Source organism: Pogoniulus pusillus, chromosome 3, assembly GCF_015220805.1.
Source record: "Pogoniulus pusillus isolate bPogPus1 chromosome 3, bPogPus1.pri, whole genome shotgun sequence".
NCBI lineage: Eukaryota > Metazoa > Chordata > Aves > Piciformes > Lybiidae > Pogoniulus > Pogoniulus pusillus.
Genome location: NC_087266.1, coordinates 26,173,253 through 26,187,286, shown reverse-complemented (window position 1 = coordinate 26,187,286; position 14,034 = coordinate 26,173,253).

Genomic DNA, 14,034 nt, shown 5'->3' with positions numbered 1-14,034 from the left:
TTCAGTCTGCATACAAAGCCCCCTGGAATTTATATAAATACTAAAGCTGCTGTTTCGAGGAAGTGAAACAAAGATTGAGTGTACAGATTGGATAAATTCCATGGGAATACAGTGAACTTCACAATCAGTAATCTATATGTTGAGATATGTCACACTTCCACAGACCTCTGACCCAGTTCTGCAGTTCCACATAACCAAGGTTCAGGCAACAGTAGTTAGATTAGACGTGTCCCTAGTGCTAAAAAATGCCACTCTTTTAAACTCATATTTATACTTGCATCATATAATATCTGACCCTTTTAAAAAAGAGCCAAGAACCAATTTGTCTATCAGGGAGCACATATGTGATGGGACTACGAAGCCAGATGTTTGCCTATAATTGAATCAGACCTGGTGTGTCCAGCCACTGAAATGGAGACATGGATAGGTCATCTCATGACCTATTTCCTCTGTATTCTGTAAGTGTATTATGATTTAGGGCTCAAGAGTATGCTTCCAGAGTGGGCTTTTCATTGAATATGGATGCATCAAGTATCATATCTTCTTTATTAGTCAATACTAGGTTATGAATGAAGATCTATTTTGTCCTATCAAATCTTAAATGGCTTCTAAATCTATTCTCATCAACTGTAGCTGTCAAAACACTCATTCAAAGTCTCATAGTGTCACAAGTATAATAAATATTAACAAGTTTTTCAGAGCAATTTTAATATGTTGCACTCTTCAGCAGAGAACCTTTCTTAATATAGTCAGTAATGGATGGGTATTATGGGTGGAAGTGTTGTGATGCTTGATAAGGATTAATGTGTTTGCTTATTATGTTGGAAATTATCTCCTCCTGAAGCCCTTTAACACTCTTGTCCTGAAAAATCACTTTTCAAGGCTCATCTGTATAGATTTAAAAGTTAGAACTCTGAGTTTGAGCAGAACACCCTAGATTCCTCTCATATAGAGTGCTTGTTTAGGAATCCTTAGGATGCTTTGCACCACCAACCTCATCATGCTAGGCAGAGAACCTCAAAACAGGTGTTGCTGACTATGAGATGTCCACAACATTGTCACCCTTCTGTGAAAACTGCCCATATCTAGATTTGGCCACTTGTAGTTCCCTGTAAAATAAAGTTCTGAGGGCTTTGATTCAGTTTGAAGTGGCCAAAACAATCAGCTTGTTTTATGATGTAAAGCTTTTTGAAGGTGCTGTGCGCAATGCAGTATGGTGTAGGATGGTGTGCAAGGCCTGCTAGGGTGTTGATAAGGGAGTAGCTCATGTGCAGCATGCCATGCAGCTCTGCCAAAAGCACCTGGTGCTCACCTCTTGTCCTGGAGTCCTGTACCCCTAAATTCCTCTCCTGCCCAGACTTCAGGGGAAAGGGGAAAAGCCGCCTGGTTTCTCTCCCCCCTCGCCTGCCCTGCAGCCGTGAAGGGGGGAAGGCTGCCCCGTGAGTTCCCGCGCTGGAGCCAGGCTGGGATTGGCCGTGCGCTTTCGCGCCTAAGGTGTGGTAACTCTGCCCTTTGTCTAGCGAAGGTTATAAATATTGGGGGTCTCCCTGCCTTTGGGGTTCCCGCTTTGGAGTTTGCCTGTGCCTGGACGTATGTGTCTGCCTGAGCTCACACACTCCCCTGTGCCTGGACTGCAGAGAGACCTTCAAAGATTTGCTTTCCTATTGACACCTTTGTGTGCCTAACGACCCTTAACGACCCTTAACGATTCCTGCAGCCGCTGAAAGGAAGAGGAACACAGACCACACGAGCCAGCCTGAGTGAGTGATTTGGCTTAGCTTAATTTAGTAAGAAACCGCTATTAATTAATAGCTAAAGCCTTTTCCAACTTCTGACTTCCAAAATAGTCAGATTATTGATAGTATCCCTGTAGCTTAATTCTCATGCAACTGAATCTGCTTATTAAACTAAATTAATCTTTGTATATATAGTTGTGAGGGCAGGTTTTGGGAAAATAAAAAAATAACTATTTTTGATAAATTCCCACTCGGCCACATATTAATTCCTGCTCTCCGCAACACCTCTGAGGCAGCTGGCTGGTCCTCAGAGAAAACCATGTGATCTGGGCAGTCAAGATTGCAGGCTGGAGAGCTGGCCAGGGAGAAATTTAATGAAGTTCAACAAGGGCAAGTGTAGAGTCTTGCACCTGGGAAAGAGCAACCCCAGCTATCAGTATAGGTTGGGGACTGACCTTCTGGAGAGCAGTGAAGGGGAAAAGGACCTGGCAGTCCTGGTGAATGAAAGGTTGACCATGAGCCCACAATGTGCTCTTGTGGCCAAGAAGGCCAATGCCATTCTGGGGTGTTAGTAGGTCGAGAGAGGTTCTCCTCCTCGTCTGCTCTGCCCTAGTGAGGTTGCATCTGGAATATTGTGTCCAGTTCCGGGCCACTCACTTCAAGAAGATGCTCAGCTTGAGAGCGCCCAGTGCAGAGCCACCCCAATTAACTTAGTCTCGCATACTGTCAAGGTATTTTACACAAACGTTCTCTCCAGCTGTTGTTGCCTGTGGTTAGTGAATGGGCAGTGTTGGCAATGTAATCCTCACGGCAGTTTAGCAGCTGTCTGAAAGGTCCAGCACCATGTCTCGTAAAACAGAGCTGTGGGTTCAGTTCGCTAGCAAAGTCATATCCTGGATTTCTGTCACAAAAGCACAGACAAAACAAAAAGACTTCGTCCAGCAAGGTGGTGTTAGCACATCTATTCCAATGACAAAACTCTACTGTATCTCCATGCCCAGACCCTCAATTGCACTGTTTGTGGTTAAAGCAATATTTCACACTGCTGTTACTTCCCACTATGGATGTTCTCATTTCACCTTGATTCACCCTCTGTTCAGTGCATACTTCTTTTCAGATTGACTGTGCATATTGTTCCACCCTTCCAACTGAGTTAGCACAATCTTGAACAGATAACTTGTCTATCAATCACAGCTGTCTCTGAGGACTACTTTGAGTGGTGTTTCAGTGTAGCTGTTAGAGTGCGCATACTGATCACTCCTCCAGTTAGGCCTGCCCATTATCTCCTGTGCTTGAACAGTGATCTATATTTCATTTTAGAAGAAAGGAAAAGCAAGGATATGTGTCTGCACGATAAACACTTGGGTTGTTAAACCCTAGTGGGATAAATCACATTCTCAGGGTGCTGAGTGAGATTCACCTTTTTTCACTGCCCTTCTCCCCATGATCTTAAGCAACTTAGTGTGATCGATTTTGAAAGTCTAGGTCTGAGTCACTAACTCCTTTCTGCTACTATAAGAGGAAACTACTTACCTGAAGGAGGGTTTTAGACTTCATAGTATCAAAAAAAGTGCTTAAAAGTTAGGTCTTACAGTGTCCCAGACTGCAACAGTAAAAATTCTTTCCTTTTACTCAGAGCTTGAGTCATATTTTTTCCTAGCAGTTTCATTCTTATTGTGACCAATTTTGAATCCACATGTGTCAAAGGAAAAAAAAAAAAAACTTCCTGTATAAATCCTGCATAGTGTAAGCAGCTCTGAAATACCACTGCTGACTATTACCCTTCTTATACAAGATATCTTAGGGTCCTGGCTCTCCAGCAACCAAATAATTTGCTTAGCTTGCTTGTCTGATACCTCGAGAAGTACACTACTGTGGATCAGTCTCATCTTGCTGTGAAGATGAAATGGAAATGGGATGCACTTGCAGATTTAGAACTGGGAAGTACCTCTGCAGTGTGGCTGAGCTGACACAAAATGTTTTCCTCAAATATTTCAAGTGAAATGTAGGTACATCAGTGTTTTATGGTCCTGAACAGCTCAGTCCATGCAATGTCTTGAGGAGTTGAGAACTGTTGTTATAGAGATAATTACAACAAGAGCTATTCTGAGCATTTAGTCATTTCCAAGTTTAGAAATAGTGTAATATAATATATTCTAACACAAGAAACTTAAACATAGAAACATCACCAAAGAATAATTTAGGAGACACTAAACTCAGTCCATAGTATCTACTCCTCTTTATGCACAACTTTCAAATGATGAAACAGACAACTCAATAAGGACCAGAACCTCTCTGTGCTGATGGATATGTTCAAACAGCATATATCAAATTCTTTTTACTTACATCTAACTGTATCAATTGCCGTTTTTTGAAATGTCATGTTATGCTCTCTTGCATAGAATTTGATTCTGTTACCTTCCCTTGGTCAGGCAAGTGAATTTTATGGGGCCACACCTAGGCTATTCATCTGAAGGCAATGAGGCACATGTGGTGCCCTGGCCTCCTTCACTCATCACTTTTGTCACCTTTAGGAATACTAATCACTTAAATAAAGATAATTTCAAAGATGGAAGGTATCTTTGTCTTCACATGAAGATCATTATATAGCATGGTTGGTGTTAAGTCCACCATTTAGCCAGGTTATATGAGTCAAGTGACAGCACAGCATCTGGCTAGCCTTTAAATACAGCATCCAGCCCTCAGATACATGACTTAAAACAGATCTTCATCTTGATGCACCTTTGAAATTTCTCTCTTGAGAAATTGTTCTTTACAATGAGGGTGATGAAACACTGGAACAGTGACCTCACTAGTTACAAACCTCCAACTAGAGTCCATCCCATTGACCACAACTCTCAGACTTCTTTCCTTCAACCAATTCCCAGTCTGCCTCACTACCTGATCATCCAGACCACACTGTCTCAGTTTAGCCAGAAGGATGCTGTGGGAGACAGTGCCAAATGCTTTACTGAAATGAATGCTCAGTATCTGGAATTTCTAAATAGCTTAACAAAGATGTAAACTTGTAGCTGCAGATATTGATAATGTATGCATCTCAGCAAATAAACTCAGGAAGAGTTTATTCACTCTAGGCTGGATTGGCCAGCTCCTGGAGCTCAGGTGAGCAGGATGCACCTGTAGAAGAAAACTCATCCATCCAACCAGATGAAACTCAGAAAAACAGGCAAACAACAGCAACAAACAAACAAAACCAAATCAACAAACCAAAACACAAATGTAAAAATATGAGGAGGGAGGGGGGAAACCTTTGTTGCTTTATTCATTCTGGATGAAAAATCCTGTTAGACCTCTCAAATCCAGCATAAATTAAAACAGTTTTCAAATTTCTCTCTGATTTGCTGGGATAATGGGTGCTTTAAGACTGCCCATACTATGCTGCATGAAGACACAAAATGAATACAGTTGTCTCTTGTGCTCACCACAGCCAAGCTCTGCTCTAACACATATAAAGCTCAAATCCTTTGCACCTCTTTTACTGAGGCTGCAATCCCAATGAAGTTGTATTTGGTGCTGTTTTCTCTGAGATAAATTAACTTATATTTCTTCCAAACTGGATGCTGGTTTGCTGGGTTCAGCTTTGGTTTTGAATCTTAAGTCTCTGTCTTATATCACTATCCTCACTGGTATTAAGATTCAATCAAAATAATCCCTTTGTACATGACATCAACAGTAAAAAGAAATGTTGGATATCTTTGTGGTCTCCTGTGGTGTAAAGGAATCATATAACATAAAAGAAAAAGGGAAAAAGTCAAAGAGGATCTTCAGAAGATTATATTTCCTTCTCTTCTACATAATGTTCTTCTGTTCAAAACCGTGGAGACTGTGATTCAGGAATGACTCTTAATGCAGCTTCCTGTCATAAAAAGTGCTTTATTATACCCTCTTAAAAAAGCTTGCAGATGGAGAGCCAGAAACAGCATCCCCAAATGGGAATCTGTTAGGTGCTCTGATTAAGGGCTGTCTAATTGAGACACTCAGATCTTTGTTTGAGTGTGTTTGTATATGGGAAGTCTAAGCACCAGCAAGTGGAGAAAGGCGTTGCGCTGGGGAACTTCAGTCCTCTGTGTGTGTATGTGAGTATAAGTACACACAAATCACACGAAATTGAAACCAGATCAGCAGCAAAAACATAAGAGGTCTGGGGCTCCAGCTACCAGACAGATGCAGGTTGGGGTTTGGATACTGGAATGCTCAGGGATCTGAAGGCTGACCACTGCAGAGACATTTGGTCTCGACTAACCTCTGTGTGATAGTAAAAAGAGGTCTGAGTACTAGCAGGAGGAGTCAGGCAGCAAACTTTGGTGTTTGGCATGGCTGGGGCTCAGCATTTGGAGAGAATTCAGGAGTCTAGCATCTACTAGCAAACTTCTACCCTGATCAGAAAGAAGGGATGGGATGAGGCTGTCTGTGTGGGTACTGTGTGTTTCCTGTTGTAAAGGGTTAAACCTCCTGGGGGGTGGATCTTCATTGACTGGTGAGGCCAGCCATGCATAAATGTATTTGTCTGTGTGTACATGTGTGCCTAACATTCACATTCAGCTTCACTGCTGGTTGAGCAACTGGTAGCTCAAGTGTATTGGTGCACTGGATTTGAGAATTCCTAACAAAGCTAGTGCTCTTTTCAGATGAGTGTGACCTTGGCCATCTCTGCTGACACAGTCATCAAACTGCCCATACAAACCACATCCTGGCAGTTCCATCTTCTGCATCCATTCCTACAGACTTAGTTATGCCATAGACTTCAACCACATTAAAACTGGACAGATCACTGGGCTACTAAAGTATGATTATCCAGGAACTGATGAGTGTGGTTATCCCCTTAAAAAACATCATTGAGAACCAACACCAGAACTACTCTAAATAACCTCTGAATTGAGAGAGAAAGAAAGTTGTTTTAATTTGTATACAATACTATAACTGCATTTTCAGTTATATCTACATTTTGAGTCTTAAGACTCAAAACCAGGCAGGATGGCAGATGCCAATGCTCTTTCTATAACAGCAAGACTTGATATAACATCCTTTCTGGACTTACCTGCCCTTCCATCTGTCATTCAGTGCTCCTGTTGCCATTGATGTAGAGGGAAATTTTGCCATCTAATTCATTTGCAACATCTGGGAACTGTCCAACAATGAAGGGTCTAGAAATGTTTGTCTCACTGGGAAGACTTCATTTGTTCTTCGTTCCTTGCCTAAGAACTGTTTCTGTTGCCCTTCTCTCAGGATGGATGGGACAGAGCTTCAGGATTTGTGAGGATGGAAATGATGCTTTTCTTTGGTTAGCTCCTTCTAAAAGGTGTCTCTAGCAGGAGGAGGATTGCATCTAATCTGAACTGTTTAGGCGTCATCATAAAATTAAGAGTTGAAATACTATTTCCTGTCTTCTTAAGTTTCAATTATTTCAGTTTATTCAGTACCATTCCCACTTTCTCAATGTCTCCCAGTGGCTCTGTCTTGGAGATGCACAAAACAAGCAGAAGAATACCCTGAGTTCTGTGTTGGATTCTGCTCTAATTAGTGAGTAGAAGGTAACCCTGTAAATTATGAGCTACAGCCATGTCAATGGTTAGTTTAGAAAGGAAAGATTAAAGTAACAATGCAGGTAGTAGCTGGAGTTTTGTGTTATGCAATTCAGAAGCATGGAGAGAAAACTTTGCACTGGAAAGTGAAAGAGGCTCAGAAAATACACTCGAATGCCGAAACCGATCAACATCCACATTGTTTAATTATTGTCATGGTCCTTGCTCTCTTCTGGACTATTCAGATAAGCTCTCACCAATTCCAGTGCCACCAAAATAAGGAGACATTTTTTCTTTCACCTATACTGATATAAATGAGAACTCATTCTGTCATTGTAAAAGTACAGCAAATCCAATTAGATTTTTTTTTCTTCTTCAGTTATCCACATTCAGACCTTGCTTTTCCTGGATCAGAGTTAGCTGAAATTAGATGACTAACAGAGAATTCTTGAGTTTTGGTGGGAAGGTGTCAAGGTCCAGAGGAGCAGAAATGAACAGTATCACTGTCCAGAGGAGCTAGACCAGTTCTTATGGATTCCGTGTTGTGAAATTAAGGTGCAAACGAGACCATAGATCACCATGAAACTGTTTATTAAAGGATAAGGTTGGGCAAAACGGAGGGAGAGAGGGGAGGAGGGGGAGAGAGAAAGATCAGAACTGAGTGAGAGAGGGGAGAAGGGGGAGAGAGAAAGATAAAGAGATCGATGGAGAAGAGAAGAAGGAGCAGGGAAGGGAAAAGAGCTGCTATCATATTACCCTCAGCCGCAGATGAAGGGGGGAGAGAGAGACGGGTGGTGGCCCAGGGATGATCTTCTGCGGAGTTTGTCCGAGTTTCTTCATGTGGTGTGCAGTTCTGGTGGTCTGGTGATGGTCTGCCCTCAGTGGTCCGGTGGAGATGTCACTGGTGGTCCGATGGAGGTGCCACTCTTGGTCTGGTGGGGATGCCACGGGTGGTCCAATGGGAATACCACGGGTGGTCCGATGGGAATGGTGGTCCGCTGGGAATGCCACACTTTTGCAGGCATTTCTCCTGCCTTTTTATACAGTTTTTTTCTCAGTGTCCAGCTGCAGCCCCCCCAGGGCATCTTCCTGTGCATTCTCACACATTCGCAGGGGTCCGGCATTGCCGAGAGGAGGGCCTCCGCCCTCTCTCGGTTACACCTGTCCACACCCTGCATACACATCCCTTGGGGGCAGCTGAGATAAGATTGAGGCTTCCTGGGCAGTCCAGCCAGGGTGAGGTCTAGGAATTTCAAAGGTATTGTCTGTTGAATTGCATCTCTGAGCTTTTGGGCTAAGCACCGAGTCTGAGTCCCAGAAGTAACAAGGTTAAGGAGAGATGATGCAATCTTTGTTGATTAAGGAGGGACGATGCAATCTTTATCTTTGTTGATTAACAAGAGAGAGGATCAGACTCTCACAGAAGGTCACATTTTTTCTTGAACTGATCTCATCTTTAATTAAAAAATGTTCTGCCTTCAATTTTTTTTTGTTTATATGTTTGTATTTTGTTTGGGCTTTTTTCTTCTTTTTTTTTTTTTTTTTTTTGGGGGGGGGGGGGGGTGTTGCTATATGATGATGTGTCGGAGTCCGGAGGCTGGTGAGATGCGAGATCGGAGTACTGACGAGTCGACTCATCAGCTTGCTATGCATCAGTACAGCTTTATTAGGGTAGTGAAGTTTCTTATATAGTGCTCAGGGGAGGTGTATCCAGTCAGCCTGGGGCTGGCACAAGTGAACAGTACAGATTGGCCCAGAGCCACGTGCAAGGTGCAGATAGGCTGCCCTGTGCCAAAAACAACCTGTGGTTCCCACCCCAGGGGACTGGCAGGCTCAGCCCCCTGGAGCTGTGTCCGCCCCAGGGGCTGGCAGGTCCAGCCCTCTGCAGGTGTGCGTGGGTTGCTCACTTGTCCACAGCATAGCTTCCTGAGCCAGCAAGCTCAAGGACATCTCCCTCATGTTTACAGCTCATGTCCCGCTGCGGGAGAATTCTCCCACAACGATGCAAATATGTCCATGCATTGACTTGTCTCACATTCTGTGCAGTACGGATTGTTGGGTAGCAGGAACCTCTCCTGCTTTCTGAGCATAATTGGATGGCAGTCAATATTTAGAAGAATGCATTGTTCTCCTTAAAATATTCCCTGTTGTTCATAAATTATAATCTTTGCAATCATCTGTATTCATTTACATTTGGAAAGATTAAACAAAGAATGGTCTTTTAAAATCCTGGTGGGAATTTTATTTGCCAAAAGGTCCATTAGGAATACTTGCTACAATTCTGTTGAAAAAATCTCGTTGTCTGCAACAAATTGTCTTAGTTGGAGCTAGAACACAACTAATTACGAGGAGAGGCTGAGGGAGCTGGGATTGTTTAGCCTGGAGAAGAGGAGGCTCAGGGGTGACCGTATTGCTGTCTACAACTACCTGAGGGGTGGTTGTGGCCAGGGGGAGGTTGCTCTCTTCTCTCAGGTGGCCAGCACCAGAACGAGAGGACACAGCCTCAGGCTGCACCAGGGGAGATTTAGGCTTGAGGTGAGGAGAAAGTTCTTCACTGAGAGAGTCATTGGACACTGGAATGGGCTGCCTGGGGAGGTGGTGGAGTCGCCGTCCCTGGGGCGCTTCAAGGCAAGGTTGGACGTGGCACTTGGTGCCATGGTCTAGCCTTGAGCTCTGTGGTAAAGGGTTGGACTTGATGATCTGTGAGGTCTCTTCCAACCCTGATGATACTGTGATACTGTGATACTGTAATTCTGTTCAGTGGGTTTACTGTTCAGCTAAATCTCAGGATCCTAAGTGAGTGCACTTCCTCAGGTTAACAACAAGTCTTTGTAGTATCTGCTTATAGAAATGAGAGTGCGTGATGTTTATAGTTACTACTAAGGAATGACATGCAGACAGGCTGTCATGGAGGGCCTGTAGGCCCGAAAAGAGGCTTGCTTATACCTTGCTTTGCCTGGACATATTTTTCTGTCTGGACCCCTGGTTGTAAACAGGTTGTGTAAGCTCCCCCCCCCCCCCCCCCCCCAGCTTGTGTCTCCCTGGTGTAAGCCCATGTGATCCCCATATTTGGGATGGTCCTGGCAAGAGCTTCTGCCTATTATGGTAAGGTTTGGCTGACTGCCAACCTGATTGGTCATTCTAGTGGCCAAAGAGGCCATTAATCTTGGCCCACAGTCAATAAATAGGGGTGCACAGGTAAACAACATGCTCAGCTCAGACCCCTGCACATCTCAGCTCAGCTCTGACTCACCTGTATGGCTCAGACACGTGCTCTGACCCACACTTGCAGCGCTCAGCTGCTCAGACCCCCACACTTGGATGCAATTGCATAGCTCCGATCCTAAGACCCTCATGCTCTGACCCTCATTCGTAGCTCACCTGCCTGTGTACCTTAGATGCAGAGCTCATTCAAGCCTGCACACACACACACATATATATAAGGAGCCTGTAGCCTTCTAAGCCAGCTGTGCACATCTGCATGCCATTATGCTATCAGGACCAGATCCTGCATTGCCTGCATTTACATACAGAGCTCAGACTCCCAGCAGCCGTGCACATCCTGCATGCCTGCTGCCTACCATTGCCTGGTAAGAGCCATTGCCGCTGAGATAACCAGGAAGCAGACCCTGGATTGTCTGCACACACACATGGCCTGCTAGCTGTGAACAACCATGCCAGAGACAGCACGATGTTCTTCTCCTGCTCCTGAAATCCTGCCAGCTGAGAAGTCCTGGACACAGCATCCAAAGGAGCCAGCAGCACCAAAGGCAGAGATAGCCTCTTCACCAGGAGAACAAGGTTAGAGAAAACCTATTTCCCCACAAACTGGGAAGATTCATCTTTTCCCCTCAAGCCAGGAGGATTCCAGCCTCAGAGTCCACAGGCAGAGACCCTGGAGAACTGGACATTAGACACAGGCTGTGATGCAGCCCCAGAGGGTGATTAATAACTGATAAGAATTGTGAATAAAAGCTTCGATACCTCTCTAAATATAAGTTATCTCTGCCGTAGAGCAGAGAGAGTTTCAGCCCACTCTGATGGGCAAATAGCATAAAGATCCCAAATGGCATTAAGCCATGGGGAATCTCCTCTCTCTGCTTATAGTTTGACTGTTTGCTAGTTAAGTAACAGATTCTCTGTACATATTTTATCCTAAATTGTTTTCATAACTGTGTACCGAACTTTAATATTAATATACAGTGGTTGGGGGTGGTGAAAGTTCAGAATATTTAATTTAATAAATCTATATTTTTAGATAAAATTTATATCACCCCAATTAATTTCTCCCCTCTGCCAAATAGGCGTAGGTACCGAGAACCCCTCTCTGCAACACAGGCACTTGCTTATACTTGCTCCTATGGAGGCCAAGGTCACTGTTAAACTTTGTGTACTGTGTTGGGGTGACATAAATGAAAGGACTGGAAGTAAACTAAAATGTAGCCCTTGCAGAGAGGAGCAGACAGGACAGACCACCAAAGCTCACTAGGAAAGCATTCCATTCCATGTATGTCATACTCAGCATAAAACTGGGTGATCACAAACATTAAGCCCTCTTCTTCAATTACCAGCATCTGGGGACACTGTCCATTCTTCTGCCTTCTGCCTCAATATGCACTCAGGAATACTCTTCCTGAATCCAATTCCTGTCTGCCACTGTGTCCAGTCTGGGAATTCCCCACTGCCTGCCCTGCAGTATCAGTGGAGAGTGACATGGTTGACTTCGAGGGATTGAGTTGGATATTGGTTTTGCACACATTCATGCATGTTTAATTTCATTGTCTCATTAAAGCTGTTGTAGTTTTCCTTTCCATTCCATAAGTCTCTCTTCTTTAAGTCCTTTCTCTTCCCCTTTGGGAAGTGAGCGGTGTTAACAAAGAGCATCTGTCATTTGTGTAAAGGCAAATTCAGCCTCAACCGCTAGAGCAAAGAGATGGCTTTGAAATATTTCTCATACATTCTGTGATACTTAGATGCATTTATATATCTAAAATGTTCTAATTCTGTATTTACTACAAATTTTCAGATTGCATTTAAGCTGATTAATATAAATCAGCAGTACAGAATAATAGAACCTTGCCTCTACAAATATAGCAGCATTAATAACACTTCTTTCCTGTTATCTTTATTCAGCTACCTTGTGTTGATTAGAATTTCCTGTGGTAATATGGAGTTCTTGACCATGATTTAAATTCTGAAAGACTTTATGATGCATAAGGAAAGCTAAGATGGTGACACTTACTTAATGTACTGAGTCTGCAAGAATATATGGGATAGACATATGAATGTAGACTGTCTTTGAGCAAGCATGGCATGTCTTAAGATAATAAAAGTAAATTTAAGCCTTATAGAAGGATCTAGGTTAATGTAAAGAGTAAAATTTTTGTGCTTTTCCCTACTAAATATGGTCTCTCAAATTTAATATAACCACCAAATCTGACATTATCATGCTACATAGGCAACCAATGGGGAGAATGGGAAGTTTTAGGGTAACTTTCCTTTGACATTTTTGAGACATTCACATTGAGTCTGAAATGGATTTTACCCTGTTTGTCCAAAGGCTTATCTCCATGAACACGAAGGAACACACAGGAATAGTGTCAGGCAGAGGAATCCCAATAAGCTTGTCAGAGAAAATAAAGCAATCTGGCCTGGCTCATGCCAAGGTTGTGTTAAGGAAGCCATCAGCCCAGTGGTCTAAATGTTAGAGTCAACAGGAGATGCTTTCTCAGTCACCTTACAGACTGAGAAGGATTAGTGCCTATATAGGTCTGGGATGCATTACAGAGTGTAAAGAAAAAACATCTTGGAATTGTACAAGACTTAATATGAGATGTTGTCTTGGGTTCAAATGCAGGTTCCCAGAGACTCTTATAAATTTGGTAGACCCAATGACAATTTATAGAATTTATAGAGTGCCCTCCCCTCTTCCCCCTCCTTTCCCCAAAAGACAGGGAGGGAGATAAAGGTAGGGACACACAAATAAATCAATCTCACTCGATTTGGAAGTAAAAAAGGAAAAGTTTAACAATAACTTAGAAAAAGGAATTGGAGGTAGGGGAGTTTACAAAGGATAAGGAAGGGAAAACAGCAAAATACAAACAGGGATGGATACAACCCGAGTGTGTGATGGTGTCTCTGCCTCGTGGCTGCCACGTGTTGTGCTGGTATGCAGTATCAGTGTGTGTGTGTTCATGAACGCAGGAAGAGAGAAAAGAGCAAGAGCGTGAGGAGCAGGAAGTGCTCCTCTTTTATACCGCAGGAAGTGGGGGGACTGCGCTAACCATCACCTGGAGTGTGGCCCACCCCTGAGGAGGGGCCAAGACCCCTAGGGTCAGGTTCAGGGTCACTCCCCCAGGAGTGTTAACCCTATACATTCCACCCCTTGGTTAGACCACTTCCACCTTCCTAAGAACAGTCTTCTTCTCCAAAGATGGGAAAAAGTTGTCCATGGGTTAAGAGTTCTTAAAGTCCTTCTTGGTCCCCGGCTGTATCTCAAGGCGATGTGTTCCTCTGGTCCGGTGCAGGTTGGTGAGGTGTGAGCAGGGCAGGAACGGAGGAAAAGTCAGTGAAGCAGGAACAGTTTTTTTTGTTGGAACTCAGGAAAGTCTTTTTCCTCTGTGAAGAAAAACATCAGGAACAGTCTCTCTTGGTGTCTGGCATCAGGGGAACAGGTGTGGATGAGATGGCTGTAGACATCCTCTGGAGGGAAATCAGGAACAGTCTCTCACTGCAGGGCATCAGTGACGAATCAG